Source organism: Scleropages formosus, chromosome 21, assembly GCF_900964775.1.
Source record: "Scleropages formosus chromosome 21, fSclFor1.1, whole genome shotgun sequence".
Taxonomy (NCBI): domain Eukaryota; kingdom Metazoa; phylum Chordata; class Actinopteri; order Osteoglossiformes; family Osteoglossidae; genus Scleropages; species Scleropages formosus.
This window is the reverse complement of record NC_041826.1, coordinates 1,045,593-1,063,457: the sequence shown is the minus strand read 5'-3', so window position 1 is coordinate 1,063,457 and position 17,865 is coordinate 1,045,593.

Sequence of the window (17,865 nt, the reverse complement as noted above, 5' to 3'; positions counted from 1 at the left end):
TATTTATATATTTATGAATGTTTTAATAATTGTAATCCTTTTACACAGGCTACAAGTGAGGTTAACCTTAAAAGGGCAGCAGTCCTCAAAGCACTTTGCATCTATTTTGGTGAGGATGATAGACATCTTGTTTGTTTGTTCGTCGTTGTTGACGAGGACCATCTAGTCAGACTTGGGTAGGGGCGGGGGTGCGTTGTGCGTGTGAAGATGGCTGATTAGACTGATTCTCTGACACTGCAGACATGTGATTGTGCCATTTTGTTGGGAACGAGCGCCTCAAGATTTCCGTTCCTGTCTTTTTTGCACGGCTAAAGTTGTTTTATTAACTTCGTACAACACAGCGCCTTTGTATGGAGGTGCGCCATCTCGTTCTGTTCTTTGCAGATTCTTCCCTGCTATCCGTGTCAATGCCAAATGCCTTTATGGACGATTTGAGTGCGTCCTTGAATCGCTTCTTCTGACCACCTCTAGATCGGTTACCTTGGGATAGCTCGCCATAGAAGAGTCGTTTGGGAAGCCGTAGGTCTGACGTGCGTACCAAGTGACCTGCCCATCTAAGCTGGGAGTACATTAGAATAGTGTGAACACTTGGTAGGCCAGCACGGTCGAGAATCTCCATATCGGGAACCTTTTCTTGCCATTTAATAGCAAGAATTCTACGTAGGCATGTTGTGTGAAATTGGTTCAGTTTTCAGGCATGACGACTGTAAACTGTCCATGTCTCGCTTGCATAGAGCAGTGTAGATAGTACGACTGCGCGATAAACAGCGAGTTTTGTCTGCAGACGTATGCCTCTTCTTTTCCATACATTTGAATGTAGTCTGCCGAAGGTTGCACTGGCTTTGGCGATTCTTGCGTTCACTTCGTCATCAATTAGAACGTTTCGGGACAGTGTGCTTCCAAGGTACGTGACCTTATTCACTGTACTGAGCCTTTTTCCATTTATTGTGATGTTAGGCTCGTTGTAAGGTTTTCCTGGAGCAGGCTGGTGTAGAACTACAGTCTTCTTCATATTTATGGTCAAGCCGAAATCATTACAGGCCATGGTGAACTTCTTGACGCAATACTGCATATCGGCTTCTGTAGTAGCATTGAGAGCGCAGTCATCAGCAAACAGAAAATCCCTGACGGTATCTGTTACAACTTTGGCTTTGGATTTCAACCTTTTAAGGTTTAAAAGTTTACCGAGAGTACGATAGTTAATATGGATTCCAACATCTTCCTTGCTAAAGGCAACAGTCGACATTGCCGAGAACATAATACTGAACAATGTTGGCGCAAGAACACATTCTTGTTTGACTCCATTTGTGACAGGAAAGGGCTCAGATATTACACCATTGCTTTGGACTCTGACCCGCATGTCATCGTGAAACTGTTTCACTAATGAGATGAATTTTTTTGGACAGCCGTACTTTGCCATGATTTTCCACAATCCTTCTCTACTAACCATATCAAATGCTTTTGTTAAATCAACGTAGGTGGAATATAGGTCAGTGTTCTGCTCTTAACATTTCTCTTGAAGTTGCTTTGCACAAAACACCATGTCGATAGTACTGCATTCTTTACAAAATCCACATTGACTTTCAGGTAGGAGTCCTTGATCAAGGTGTGCAACAAGACGATTAAGCAGCAGTCTAGCAAGAATTTTGTCGGCACTGGATAGTATAGAGATGCCGCGATAATTGTCGCATATTTGGCGGTTCCCTTTATGCTTGTACAAGTGGATAATTGAGGCATCCTTGAAGTCTTGAGGTATTGCCTCCTTCTCCCAGATTAGTTGAAAAAGTTGCAGCAGTTTCATGGTCAGTCCCTGTCCACCTTGCTTGTAAATCTTGGCTGGAATGGAGTCTGTGCTGGGTGTTTTTCCATTGGACATCTGATAAATCGCTTTCTGTACTTCTTCAAGGCTGGGTAATTCATCAAGGGATTCGTTGACATCTACTTGTGGTAGGCGTTCAGTTGCTTCCGCATTTATGGATGATAGCTGATTCAGTATCTTCTAAAAATGTTCGACCCATCAGTCAAGATTTTTTGATTTGTCAACGATAAGAGTGTTCCCATCTTCACTGAGGAGAGCAGATACACGAAAAATGGTTGGACCACAAATTTCCTTCAGGCTTGCATAGAAGTTCTTCAAGTCGTGCCTATCCGCGTAGCCTTGAATCTCATTGGCCTTATTTTTCAACCAGGAGTCTTGCATGTGACGCAGTTTCTGCTGTAATAACCTACGTATGTTGTTTAATGCAGTTTTCTTAGTAGGTGAAACCGGTTTACTAAGATATGCTTGATGAGTAAGGTGTTTTTTGTTTAGTAGTTTTTGGATCTCGATATCGTTTTCGTCAAACCAGTCCTTGTGGCGTTTTGTTGAAAACCCCAGGACATCAACAGCAGCTTTGTAAACCGTTTCTCCCACTGCCTCCCAGACGGTCTCTACATTCTGATTAAGTGATGGTATCAGTTTAAGACGTGCGTCCAGTATGTTAGCAAGCGACATCTGAACGGTGTTGTTAGTCATCTTGCCGACATTTAGATGTTTTGCTACTCCTTTACATTGTGGACGTCTCTTAGGATGAATACGAATATTGATTTTCAAAACAATGAGACGGTGGTCTGTCCAGCAGTCAGCGCCACACATAGTTTTAGTCACTCTGACATCCTGCCTGTCCTTTTGTCTGATTATCACATAATCTTTCAAATGCCAATGTTTGGAGTGTGGATGCATCCATGATGTCCTGTTACGGTTCGGGAGGCGGAATAGAGTAATAGTTATCAGAAGCTGATGTTGTCAGCATGTTTGCAGCAGAAGGAGACCATTGCTGTTGCAGCTGCCAGCTTCATAATTACCGATGACACCTTCTCACAAGGTACTATCAGTGCCGACTCTAGCATTGAAGTCACCTAGTATGATGAGCTTGTGTGCCTTAGTAACACTACTAATGACTGTGTTTAGTTCGTCATACAATTTATTTTTGGTTTCATCAGGGTTGGTCATGGTGGGTGCATAAGCACTGACAATGTTAAGGTGTCTATTTTTGTTGCAGAGAGGTAGTTTCATGGTCATAAACCTGTCACTTACACCTTTTGGAAGTTCTGTCAATTTTTCCACAAGTGATGTTTTTATTGCAAAGCCGACACCAGCCTCACGCTTTTCTTCACTGCTTCATCCATTCCAAAAGAAAGTGTATCCTGCACCTCTTTCATACAGCGCCCCTTGTCCAGCAAGCCGAGTTTCACTTAGAACTGCTGTGTCGATTTTGTATCTAGCAAGCTCGCGTGCAATCAGTACAGTTCTTCTTGAGGGTCTGTACGGAGTGTAGTAGTGTACGGAGTGTTCAGGGAGGGGTAGTACCTCTGCTGGGAGACATGTTGTGCTCTGGAGGAGCAATTCTCTCAATTTGGTCCTCATCTGTCACTCAGCTCTCATCTGTGGCTCCTAGTAGCTGTCTGCATGCAGCATCTTGCTGTATGCCTGTGTTAAAGCGCTCTGTGTCACTGCGTGAGAAGAGCGCTTTATAAAAAATAAAAATAATAATAATAATAATAATAATAACAGCGGCCACACTCCGGGCAATGGCTTCGACTGGCTGGCTAAACCAGATGAGAGTAACTGACGAGTCTTAGACTCTCAGTGATCCCAGGCTTGCCTACCTATGCATGCAAAGACTGATCTCGGCGACTGCGTGGAGGGATCCTCATGGTTCGATGGGCAGGAAGGTGAACTCAGCAATGCGCTGTGGAGCGTACTGAGCATGATGGGGCACACAGAACATCATGGTCATCCACTGCATCTGATTTCATCTCTAGCCGTCTTGACCTAGTCTTGCTGCTAGACTTAGATGATTTCAGACGAGAGAATGAGGTTGATGTTGCGCAACTCTTCTTCACTTTTATCAAAATTATTGCGCAAGTCATCTGGTCATCTGACAAATAGCCCAAACCATCAAAGCCCTGTGGCGACAGAGGAGCAACGGAGTGACAGGTCTGGGTACGTTGGGAGTCGTAGCCACAAATCTGCACACAGGCGGCTCAGTCTATAGGGTCGTTCGTCGTCGTAGAGCAGCAACGGCATCCGGCAGCCACCTGTGCGACTGAGCAGCCTTTTTCAGGACAGCACTGCTCACTTCTGTAGAATGAGGAAGGGGCTAGAAAAGGTGCCCTAAACATTGCCTGCTCCAAAAATTTCTGGCTAGCATACCGCGGCTGGAGGGAACCCCTCTCATGCGGTCGAAAACAAATGGTAAAGAAAAAGTTGAAAACAATCCGTCTAACACTCGGAACATGAAATGTGCGCACACTGTTGGACAAAGAAGATGTTGGCATCTTGTTTAGGAGTATGTGGTAACTCAGCATCACATGTGCTGTCATGTATTATAGAAAATGTTTTATGATTTAATGTCACTTGCACACTAGTCATTACAAGCCGTCAGCCTCAGTAACTTTGGTTCAAAACTGTTGAATGGGTAGATAAAAAGCTTTCACAGTGTGACATAGAGAGGTGTTTTTATTTAGCCTAGCTTTGTTGATATAAATGGGAATAATAACAGAAACACCTGTAAGTAAAACCAGTACAATTCAACAGCACCACGAACAGGAGCCTCCAAAGTGATAATAAAGTTGAATTAGCGCCTTTTGAAACAGTTTGAACAAAAACTAAACATTATAACCTTAATGAAAGGAGTATATTTCAAGACCATTATATTAAACTTTATTGGTTTTGGCTAAATGGACCTAATAAACTGACAACTGAGTATATATAAGGCTTTAATACACTTGTTAGCGGGAGACATTCATTATAAGGTTGGCTCTGCACAAAAGATTTGATAAGAAGAAAAATACACACACACACACACATTTTCAGAACCGCTTGTCCCTCACGGGGTCACGGGAAACCGGAGCCTACCCGGCAACACAGGGCGTAAGGCCGGAGGGGGAAGGGGACACACCCAGGACGGGACGCCAGTCCATCGCAAGGCACCCCAAGCAGGACTCAAACCCCAGACCCACCAAAGAGCAGGACTGCGGTCCAACCCACTGCGCCACCGCATCCCCTCAAGAAAAATACCACCAGACTTATCTTTAGGGATTGATAGGTATGTGAACAAGTGTATGTAATTAACATTAAATTAATTACATGAATACATGCTTTCTTTTTTCTCCTATTTTCTTTAAATATACAGGACATTAATGGAGATGACATCCTAAGAAACCTTGAAAATCTACTATGGGCATATATGTCATCAATAAGGAGGGTGGAGAAACTGGACATTATGATGATATTGCCACTTATCTTGAAGGAGCAGTCATTTTGTAGAACACTGGATTTTTACCCTGAACTTGTGCTATGATGCTCGGAGTCATCTATGCACTGAACATGGCTTACCCCAAAAATCTGAAGTACTACTATGAATTCATTCAGAAAGTGCTCTTTCTGACGGATAGTGAAAGGCTTTTTGTGGATGATGTCCTTTTGGCACTGTCACTTGGATGCTTCCAGCATGCACTAGAACGGTTTGCAACTGAGTGTGAAGCGGTTGGTGTGAGGATCAGCACCACTAAGTCTGAGTCCATAGTTCTCTGATGGAAAAGGATGGCATGCCCCCTACAGGTAAGGGGAGAAAATTTGTCCCAGGTGGAGCAGTTTAAGTATCTTGGGGTCTTTTTCACGAGTGAGGAGAGAAGGGAGTGTGAGATTGGCTGCAGACTGCAAGCAGTGGCAGCAGTCGTTGTACCGGACTGTAGTGGTTGAAGGGGGAGCTGAGCCATAAGGCAAAGCTCTCTATTTACCTGTCGGTCTACATCTCTACCCTCACCTATGGTCATGAACTCTGGGTAATGACCAAAAGAATAAGATCACAGATATAAGCAGCTGAAATGAGTTTTCTCTGCAGGGTGGTGGGACTCACTCTCCATGAGAGGGTGAGGAGTTCGGACATCCAGGAGGAACTCAGAGGAGAGCCGCTACTCCTCTGCATTAAGAGGAGCCAATAGAGGTGGTTCAGGTATCTGGTAAGGATATCCCCTGGGAACCTCCCTTTGGTGGTATACCAGACACAGCCAACTGGGACAAGACCCCAAGGTCAGCCCAGGACCTACTGGAGAGATTACATTACATTTACTCATTTAGCTGACACTTTTCTCCAAAACAACTTACAATGTTAAGTTATAATTATCACACAAGCTTACAATTACTTACCCATTTATACAGCTTTTTATTGGAGCAATTTTAGGGTAAGTATCTTGCTCAAGGGTACTACAACCAAAGGTGGGGATCAAACCTGCAACCTTTAGATCCAAAGGCAGCAGCTCCAAACACTTCACTACTCATTGTCCTATTATATCGCTCAGCTCCCTTGGGAGAGGCTGGGGATCCCCCGGGTTGAGCTGGAGGCAGTTGCGAGGGACAGGGACATCCGGGCTGCTCTGCTCTCCCTATTGCTACCGCGACCCTAGCTGGACAAATGAGAAAGAGAATGGATGGGTGGATGGATTGATTGATTGTTGGGGGGGGTGAGAGAGAACATCTACAATGATGTGAAATGCAGCTTCAGAAGATCTTGCAAACTAAAGAAAAAATTGAAAAAGGACATTTAAACCTGTATTAGGGATTTTGTGAACTATTCATATGACATCAAAATTGCAACCCTGGACAAAGGTGCTTGTTTTTCTGAGAAATTGGGTAGTATATTCTCTCAGTGTATTTCTCAATGTCAGTGTTAGCAGTTTATTGTAGTCTCAGCACTAGGTCCTTAGTGTGTATCTTCCAGCTGCGGATGGTTCTGGTACATTTTTTTCTTTTTGTTGTTACTGCTGGTCAGGAACACTACTGTTACTTTTTGTTAATGGTACTGGTGCATTTTGTTAGATATCAAGCCAAAGGTTAAGAAAGTGAGTTACATTACTGGCACTCTTGTTTCTGAGAACAAAAATTGTTTTATGTCTAGTCACAGATCATGACTGATAAAATAAAAGCTTCAGGATTTTTTGTAATTTATGTTAATGTTTACATTGCTAGGGGGTGCGGTGGCGCAGTGGGTTGGACCACAGTCCTGCTCTCCAGTGGGTCTGGGGTTCGAGTCCCGCTTGGGGTGCCTTGCGGCGGACTGGCGTCCCGTCCTGGGTGTGTCCCCTTCCCCCTCCGGCCTTACGCCCTGTGTTGCCGGGTAGGCTCCGGTTCCCCGTGACCCCGTCTGGGACGAGCGGTTCTGAAAATGTGTGTGTGTGTGTGTGTTTACATTGCTTAGTAAAATCTAAGCATCAGATTTCATTTTCCTCCAATGTAAAAGATTTTTTTTTGTTTTTTATAGAAAGTTTTGTGTAAGTTAAGGCAACCAAGGCAATCAAGGTTACAGTTAATGCAAGTTATACTTGTAGAAGAAATTCAACTGTATGTTTTCAGTAGTCTTGGTTTATTAGACTTTACTCTGACAAAGAGATGTTTTTGAATTGTTTTACTGAAGTGGCATAATATAGTCAGAGTTATTAAAAATACAAACCCCATTTCCAGAAAAGTTGGGACAATTTCTAAAAATGCAACAAAAATTAAAAACTGTAATTTGTTCAATTACACACACCCATCATCTGAAACCTCTTGTCCCATACAAGGTCACAGGGAGCTGTAGCCTAACCCAGCAACACATGGCATAAGGCTGGAGGGGGAGGGGACACACCCAGGAAGGGACACCAGTCCATTGCAAGGCACCCCAAACGGGTCTTGAACCCCAGACCCACTAGAGAGCAGGACCTGGTCAAACCTACTGCTCCACTTGCACCACCACACCCCCTTTGTTCAATCACTTGAACTTTTATTTAGCTGATAAAAGTACAGAGAAAACATTTTCAGTGTTTTCACTGACAAAGCTAGTTGTATTTTGTAAATATAAAAAACAACAGAATGTGACACTTGCAACAAACTCAAAAAAAGTTGGGACAGAGGCAAAACAGGACTGAAAAGGTTACAAGTAACATTGTTCTGGAAGGTTCCACAATTAGCAGTTTAACCGGTAATAGGTGAGGTTATCAAGATTGAGTATAAAAGGAGCATCCACCAAAGGCTTAGTCTTTGCAAGCAAGGATAGGTCGTGGTTCACCGCTTTGTGCTAAACTTCGTGAGAGAATTGTCAGTTCAAAGGCGGTGTTTCTCAGTGCAAGGTTGCAAAGAATTTAGGTCTTTCACCATCTACAGTTCATAATATCACGAAAAGATTCAGGGAGTCAGGGAAAATCTTGGTGCGTAAAGGCCAAGGGCGGAAACCGCTGCTGAATGTGCATGACCATTAAGCACTCAGGTGGTATTGTTTGAGAAACCGTCATGCTACTGTGATGGACATAGCCACATGGGCTCGGGAGTCTTTTGAAAAATCATTGTCATTCAACACAGTCCGCCGTTGCATCAAGAAATGCAACTTGAAATTGTATTATGCAATGAAGAAGGCATTTATTAATTTTGCACACAAACGCCGCCGAGTTCTCTGGGCCCAAAGTCATCTGAGATGGACCGAAAGACAGTGGAAACGTGTTCTGTGGTCAGACGAGTCTACGTTTCAGTTTGTTTTTGGGAAAAACAGACATCGGATTCTACGTGCCAAAGATGAAAAAGACCATCCAGACTGTTACCAACAAAAAGTGAAAAAACCAGTCCCTGTGATGGTATGGGGGTGCATCAGTGCCCACAGCATGGGTGATCTGCATATATGTGAAGATACCATTGATGTGGAGGCTTACGTTGGAATTTTGGAGAGACATATGCTGCTGTCAAGACGACATCTTTTCACAGGAACTCCATGTCTATTTCAGCAGGACAATGCCAGGCCTCATTCTGCACGAGTTATAACAGCGTGGCTTCAGAGGCATAGAGTGCGTGTGTTTGACTGGCCTGCCTGCAGTCCAGATCCGTCTCCTATTGAAAATGTATGGTGCATCATGAAGAGGAGAATCAGACAACGGCGACCACGCACTGTTGAGCAGCTCAAGTCTTGCACACAGCAAGAATGGGCAAAAATTCCACTTGAAGAACTGCAACAATTGATTTCTTCAGTTCCCAAACGATTACAAAGTGTAATTAAAAGAAAAGGTGACGTGATCCAGTGGTAAACATGCCTCTGTCCCAACTTTTTTTTGAGTGTGTTGCAGGCATCAATTTCTAAATTTAACAAATAGAATTAAGTTCATCAGTGAAAACACTGAAAATCTTTTCTTTGTCCTTTTCTCTGTTAAATTATGGATGAGTAATAATTTTTCATCTCTAAATGCCAGCAAAACAGAGGTACTTGTGGTGGGTGGTGATGCTAAATCTCTCGACATAATCACGGCAATCTTTACAACAAATGGTATTACCTTCAAGCGTACGGATTATGTCAAGGATTTGGGTGTCCTTCTGGATGGAAAGCTGTCAATTGTATCACATGTAAATGCTTTGACTAAGTCGTGCTTCCTTCAGTTAAGAAGCGTAGCTAAAATGCGGCGATTCTTTTGTAGACAGGATTCTGAGAAACTGGTTCATGCTTTTGTTTCCAGCAGGCTGGATTACTGTAATGCTTTATTGTCGGGTTGTCCATACCACACTGTATCCAGGCTACAGTTGGTACAAAATGCTGCTGCGAGAATTGTCACTAGAACAACACCGGTACTTAAATTGTTGCATTGGCTCCCAGTCGCTTATAGAGTTGATTATAAAATTCTACTTTTGACCTATAAGGCAATACATGGCATTGCTCCAGCTTACCTTTGTGAGATCATTAATTTTTATATCCCAGGATGATATCTCTGTTCATTAGATGCAGGTTACCTTAAAGTACCTGTGATCAATAAGACCTCAGTAGGAGGTCGCGCCTTTAGAGCACCTAAATTTTGGAATAGTCTACCAGTTACTGTCAGAAATGCCCCGTCTGTTTCTGTTTTCAAATCCCGACTAAAGACTTAAATGTTCACTCCTCGTAATGTAATTCGACCTGCCTTGGTTGTTTATCACCTTTATAAAACTGCATTTTAAATTTACTTAAGTAACAAATTACTAACTCTGTTCTATCTTCTCACTGAGCACTACCTCACTACATAAGACCTGAGAAGGCCGGCCAGTGGTGACGGACGAATCCTGTGCTGACAGAGGATGATGCCCATCTGCCATGACGATTGAGACATTCCATGCCGAGCTGGGGATCCAAGATGCCATTTAGCATCATTATCATTATTACTTCTTACACACTGGCTTAGAAATTGTTACTTTCTAGAATGCCCAGGAGGAGTGGGCAACCACGGCCCATGGACCCCCAGGGGATTTTTTTCTCCCTCAACCTTCAGTTGGGAGTTTTTGTTCCTTTCCCCGGTGGCCAGTAGGTATACTTATAGCTGTATAATAAGTTCTTCATTATGGTAGTCACTAGTCGACTGTCTTGTTTGTATCTGTTTTTCTTGCTTTATGCCTGTGTTAAAGCGCTCTGTGTCACTGCGTGAGAAGAGCGCTCCATAAAAATAAAAATAAATAAATAAAGGTTCAAGTGAAAGAACAGATTACAGTTTTTAGTTTTTGTTGCATTTTAAGAAAGTGTCCCAACTTTTTTCTGAAAAAGGGGTTTGTATATATAGTCTGCTTTATTTCTCTGAATATTTAATTGGAAGTTAAGATACTAATAATAGCTACAAATGTTTAATGAGATTAAACTTAACATTAGTATGTAAAAATTTTACTATTAAATTGATCTGAATGCACCAAAAAATCCTGGGTAATGGTAATCTGAGTTACATAATGCATTTTAGTATACGAAACATGGGTATAGTTGGAAATACTAAGGAAAATAGAGTACAGGCAGTCCCCGGATTATGAATGAGTTACAATTTCAGTCTGTCTTTAAGTCATATCTTTCAAGTTTGTATCTTTATCTTGTATCTTTCTATGCATAAAAACATTAAAGAAACAGTTCCAGATACACTAAAATCTTTAATACAATAATAAAAATAAATGTAACTACAGCATTTATAATAGAGAGAGACATAGAAAGAGATAATAATAAATGTTACTACTGTCATGATGAACAGAGGACCCCGAGGAGGCTGGACCCAAGTGCAGGATCGTTTATTCAGAATTTAAAGGTTAGACTTGTTCTCATGGTCTGAGACAGGCGAATGTTCGGTCGATTGGCCAACTGAACAGAGGCGAGGATCCAAAATTGTGGTCGAGAGATAAGGTGGGTGGTCGTTATCAAAGAAACGTGGAACAGGACTGGGGAACGATGAGGGACAGGACTTGGAAGAGTAAAACGAACTAGGTTTGAGAAAGCAGAGGGGACGGTTGTCTCCAGTGAGATTCCACAACTGGGAACAGGTTGAAACGTGTCTTTTATAGTCGAGTGCTCCGACTGAAGCTGCTGGTTGAGGTGCAAACGTGGTCGTGATAACTACAGTATTTATATTAGAGAGAGAGAGTGTGTGTGTCTGTGTGTGTGCATGTGTAAAACATTAAAGAAACTTTAATGTTCATTTTTGCAATGTTCGTTGGCATTTCGCATTTTTCCTATTACTGTATTATTTTCATTTTAGTTTCAGTCATGATCATTTATTTTTCTTGGATGCATCACCATCACTTCCATCACATTTATGCTTTGGTGCCATGGTTAGGAGGGTAAAAACAAAAAAATGAAAGCCAAACACAGTAACACACGAGTCACTGTTAACAGCAACATGGTCCAACTCAAAAGAAGGAAATCTTTGTCCTACCTTTGGCACACGCGCTGCACCCACGAGACAGCTGTAGACACAATGTTTTGATGCGGGGCGCGAAGCAGCGCCCGTTTGTTATTACGAATCATTGTATGTAACTCAATTTTTTAATAGGCTTAAGTATGAAGTTTCTATTTTATTGTTACTTAAGGGTAACAAAAAAATTAGCATCCAGTCAGTAAGGGGGTGGATCGTAACTATGGGTTATACGTAAGTCAGACGTTCGTAACCTGGGGACTGCCTGTATACTGTACTTAAAATAGTTAAGCTACATAAATATAAGCTATACAAATAAAATAGAGCTGATCTTACTGAAAAACAGTAAGAACAGTCAAGTTAAAAAAAATATTTCCGGATTTAGATACATTTATTTTGTGCAACCCCTTGACATAGTAAAATTAAGTAAATTCAATATAACATTTTTGTCAGTGCAGCTGAATTAACGACAACCCAGTCAATGTAGCAACATGAGACACAAATGAAAGGTTTCCATTCAACAAAATGCCCAAGTCCTTAACACATTGTGTAATGTGTGAAGCTTGAACCATGGGTGGTGAAGACTGATGTGACTGTGTCAAGGGTTTCAGAACCACCAACTACTGCAAGTACCTCTGTTTTACTGGCATTCGGGAATAAAAAAGTCCACCCTAGAAATTCCCTCTGCAAATATGTGGATGACTGAAGTGTTTTCTACTGGAAGAATTAGCATTTGATTTACATGATAAATTTAACGAATTCTGGAAGGTACTAACACCCTTCTGGAAGTTGTTATTCTTATTTTTTAAGGACCCATTTAAATTTGTGAAGTTGTTGCTTGAGCAGGAGAAGTCGGATTGTTTGAATGTTGGGAGGCAGGCTGGAGAGTTACCTGCAGGAAATGCACACCAATGTTGAGAGAGAGAGTTTTTGAAGTGCCCATAGATATTCCTCCATTAGGGGAGATTGTGTCACAAATGGATGTGAGTCCTCTGAGGTGGAAAGAGGTACAAGAGGTGGTGCGTCGTGCAAAGGCAGCATCTGCACCTGGTTCTCATTGGGTTCCTTATCGTGTTTATAAAGACACCCTGGATATCCTACAGTTTTTATGGAAGCAGATGCTAGTGGTATCGAAGAAAGGTGTTATTCCGAATGAGGACAGGAGTATTTATACCAAAAGAAAAATATGCTTCAGAGTTAGGGCAATTCATGCCAATTTGCCTTCTTAATGCTGAGGGAAAGATATTTTTTAGTGTAGTGCCACAGAGATTGTCTGTATATTTCTTAGCAAAAAAATTGATTGACACATCTGTGCAGAAGGGAGGAGTCCCAGGTTTTTCAGGATGCCTAAACATCGCTGTATGATTTGGCATCAGATTAAGGTAGCCAAGAAGGGAGGTAAGGACCTGCATGTAGTATTTTTGAATCTGGCAAATGCCTTTGGCTCAGTGCCATATGATCTCTTGTGGAAGGCATTTGGTTTCTTTTAAGTTCCAGAGTGTTTTACAAGACTGGTTAAGGCATTGAGGACATTCAGTTCTACTTTTGTCCAAAACATTACACCACATCCTGGCAGCGGTTGGGGATTGGCATTATGACCGGATGCACAATCTCACCATTAGCTTTCACCATGGCCATGGAGGTGATAATAAGATCTTCGAAATGGATGGTTGGGGGTACGAGGTTGAAGGATGGCACCCGCCTCCTGCCAATTAGAGCATAGATGGATGATATGACCATACTCACTACTACTGCTTAGCGTACCCATTGCTTATTAGCAAAGTTAAGCGACAATCTTAAATCAGCCAGGTTGAAAGTGAAGCCTAATAAGTGTAGGAGTTTGTCAATTGTTAAGGATAAGTTAGCGCAGGAGAACTTTCAGGCTGATGGAGAGAGAATTCTGTCAGCGGTTGAAAAGCCACTTAAGAGCTTAAGTAGATGGTATAATTCATCCTTAAGCGACAGGAAACAGGTAAAAGGACTGAGAAATGATGTTGTGCAGGCAATTAATATGATTAATAAGTCCTTTTTACTTAGAAAGCTGAAGGTTTAGTGTTTGCAGTTTGGTATATTGCCCCGTATTAGGTAGCCACCAACTGTGTATGAGGTCTATGTATCAGAGTTGGAAAGATTAGAAGGAATTATGAGTAAGGCTATTAGGAAATGGTTGGGTGTCCCTCACTGTTTGAGTGGTACGACACTGTACGGAAAGGGGATCCTGGAGTTGCCATTGAGTAGTGTGTTAGAGGAATTTAAGTGTGCTAAGGTTGGCTTAGAATTGACACTGTCAGGCACAAGGGACCCAGTGGTGAGCTCGGCAGATATAAGGTTAAAAGCAGGACGTAAGTGGAATCCACGGAAAGCGGTGGCGTAGGCCCAGACAGCATTGGAACATAGAGACGTGGTTAGTTAGGTGCAAGTAGGTAGGGCAGGGCTTGGTGTAGGTGATTCATTAAAGTTGTGGAGTAAAGCTAAGTTACCAAAAAGGAGGAAGATGGGCAATCGCTTTATTTGTGAACAGGAGGAAGAAACGAGACGGGCGATTGCAGCGTCACATGGAGTTCAGGGGTGATGTTTAGGTTTTGAGCGTGTGGAGAAACGGAATATCGGCTGGCATGACCTGTGGGTGATGGACGGCGGTCGCATTAAATTCGTCATTGGGGCCATCTACGATCTTCTTCCTACTCACAGAATCTCAGTTCTTGGGTAGGTACAGAGCTGGCTTGCAGTCTGTGTGATAGCATAGCCTCCTTGAGGCATATTTTGTCTGCGTGTAAAGTTAGTTTAACTCAGGGCAGGTATACATGGAGGCAAAACAAGGTGTTAAAGTCTCTGGCTTGTTTATTGGAAGCAAAGCAAGTTGAGGATAACTCTCTCCCGTGGTGCGAGAGAAACAATGCAATTTCTTTTGTGCAGGATGGGTAGAGTGCTGCATGCCAAGTACTTTACATGAATGTGGTGGTTTGGGTTCTAAACGGGGAAGTGCGAGATTAGAAATTAGTAGCCAACGTGGGAAAACATCTTGCGCTGTACTCTGAGGGTAAGCAAGTAGTACATTTCATCGAGTTAACAAGACGCAATGGAGGACACTTTCGAGAGGAAGAAGTTGAAGTATGCTGACTTGGCTGCTGAGGTGAGGGAGAGAGGATAGCAGTGTTTTATTAGACCAGTTGAGGTAGGTGTGAGAGGGTTTGTTGCCAAATCAACCACATTGCTGTTGTTGGACTTTGGTGTTAGGGTCGGTCGTTAAAGACAACGCTAAAAAACTTGTCTGAGGCAGCAGAAAAATCTAGCCAGTGGTTGTGGCGCAGGAGGCAGCAGAACGCTTGGGGGAAGCAGACCTAAGCTTGTGGGCATTTGTTTTTGCGAACGTTGAATGTTAGATCTTGTTGTCACCTTCATGCGCCTATATTTTGGGTTGGTTGTGTGCTGGTTGGAGGGTGGTCAACAGGTGGTTGGAATGGGAGGCTTTTGGCGAGTTAAGTCACTGGGACTGCGCCATGAGCGGGGATTGCCAGATCTCGCTGTTGAGCCTTCTGGAGGTGTTGTGGGTTCAACAGTGAAAGTGTTCACGATGATCCCCAGTGAGGAGGGTAGTGTCCATGGCTAACATGTGCTGCTGTGCAGGTGTATAGAGGTATTCTGAAAAGGTTTGGGTAGTATGGATAGATCAAATAAGATGGTTGGTGGATTGAGGTAGTTGGTATGAGTATTGAGAAGGAAGTGGGCACTGTTGGTATAGTTAGTAGTTTGTGTCCAGCCCCATAATTTTAGCACAAGCGTTATTAACATCTTACCCCATGTATTATTGTATGTTTCATGATTAAACCTGTGATATATTGTAATATTTGACCCCTGGGTCTGTGTATGTCAATATATTTGCAGTTCCTCTGTGTACAGTCTCCCACCTCTATGATTTTGTGACCCTGTGCTGTCAAATTTAAAAAAGTAAATGAAAATGGCCACACTGATTCTACTCAGGAACAAAAACTTTTTGACACCAAATGTCTATCTCTGTCCCAAACCATCTGATATTAGCATCTCAAAGAAGCTGCTTTTGCAAAATTGTTATAAATAAAACATTTCTACCAAATTATTTCAATAAGAGTACTGTTATCCGTTTAATTCTCCCCTGGAAATTTCAGTCACACTAATAAAACCAAAATCAGTACACAGCCCAACTCAATAAGATTTTTTATTGCATATCTCCACAATGATAAAACAGTATACATTAAATCTTCCGGTGGTCTAATTTTTTTGTGTAAACACAAGTTACACATTACAAAAACTCATACTGATGTTCAAGCATTTCTAATTCAGGGGAGAGAAGTTGTAGGAAGACAAAATGTGACGTGATCTTCATTTAAGTCTCAATAATAGATAAAGACAGCCCAATTGAATAAAGAGTACAGACAGAAACTAATGGGTCATTTCATGCAGAAATGTATCCCTTTGTTTTTAATTTGTTCTCAGTTTTAATTTTGGGTTTTGGTTTTTGTGTATTTAATGTTTTTAGTCTTGCACCTTTTCTTCGATTAGACCAGTTGATTCTATAGCTATCAAGGGTACCAAAGACATCAGTACATCTGAAGACCAGGGTAGTCCAGTGTCCACAGTACAGTGTAACCTGGTTTATCCTCACCTGTCAAACCTTCCATCTTGTTTTACTTTCTCCATGGGACTCTGGAACTGCCAGTCTGCTGTGAGAAAAGCTGACTTCATACCAGCCTATGCCTCCCATCTCTCACTGGACCTCCTGGCCCTAACTGAAACCTGGATCACCCCAGACAACTCAGCCACACCTACAGCACTCTCTACTAACTACTACTCCTCTCGCACCTCTCGTTCCTCTAGCAGAGGTGGAGACACAGGCCTGCTCATCTCTCCCCAGTGGGAATACTCTGTTCTTCCTCTTCACTTGCATGATCTGTCCTCCTTTGAATGGCATGCTGTCTTTATCACTGCCCCAATCACTCTTGTTGTGGTTGTCCTTTATTGCTCTCTTGGCTGCTTCTTGGATGACCTTGACATCTTGTTGAGCTCTCTGCCAGGGGACAACTCTCCGCTGATTCTCCTGGGTGACTTCAACCTGCATGTCGATGACATTCATGCAAGCAGTCTTCTGTTACTCCTACAGTCCTTTGATTTCTCCCTGTCCCAATCCCCTGCTACTCACAAAGCGGTCAACTGTCTTGACCTTGTATTTTCCCGCAACTATGGCTGTCCCGTCCTCTCTGTCACTCCACTGCATGTCTCTGACCACTTCTTCATTTCCTTTCAACCCTCCCTCACCACTAACTCCTTGTCTCTTCCTGTACCCGTTGTCACCTTTCGTCGCAACTTAAAATCTCTCACCTTCCTGCTTTGCCTCTGCTACTTTGACCGCTCTCCTTTCTGCTCCACAATCTCAGATCTATCTACAGATGATGCCACTAACACTTTCCTCTCTGCCTTATCTTCCTCCCTTGACTCTTTCTGTCCTTTGTCTTCTAGACCAGCATGCCCTATCGCTACCCCATGGCTGTCTGACATGTTACGTGCTAACAGGACCAAACTGCGGGCTGCAGAGTGAAGATGGCGTAAATCCAAAACTCCATCGGACCTGGATGCTTACCAGTCACTCTTAGCTGCTTTTCAGTTTTAGCTTCTCTTCAGCTAAAACCTCCTTTTTCCACAACAAAATACAGTCTCCATCCAAAAAACAACACAGACTCTTTGCCACCTTCTCATCCTTTTTGTGTCTCCTGCCACCTCCTCCTCCCTCTTCTCTCACTGCTGAAGACTTTGCTTTGTTTTTCAGAGACAAAGTCAAAGTGATCAATGGTAAATTCTCAACATCAACCTGCTCGGTTCATGCTGGACCACCCTGCGAAGCTATCCTCTCCAACTTTAAGCTGTTCTCCGAATCTGAAGTCGCTGACCTCCTGATATTGCGCAGAGTCACCACCTGCTCGCTTGATCCGATCCCATCATCACTCCTTCAGAACATTTCCCCGCAACTCTCCTCCTTCATCTCTACAATCATCAACTCCTCACTCTCTTCTGGCTGTTTCCCAGCTGCCTTCAAAACTGTTCTAATTTCACCTCTGTTAAAAAAACCCCTCCCTGGACCCCAATCTGGTTGAAAATTACAGACTGGTCTCTCTCCTCTCCTTCCTGTCTAAAACCCTAGAGTGG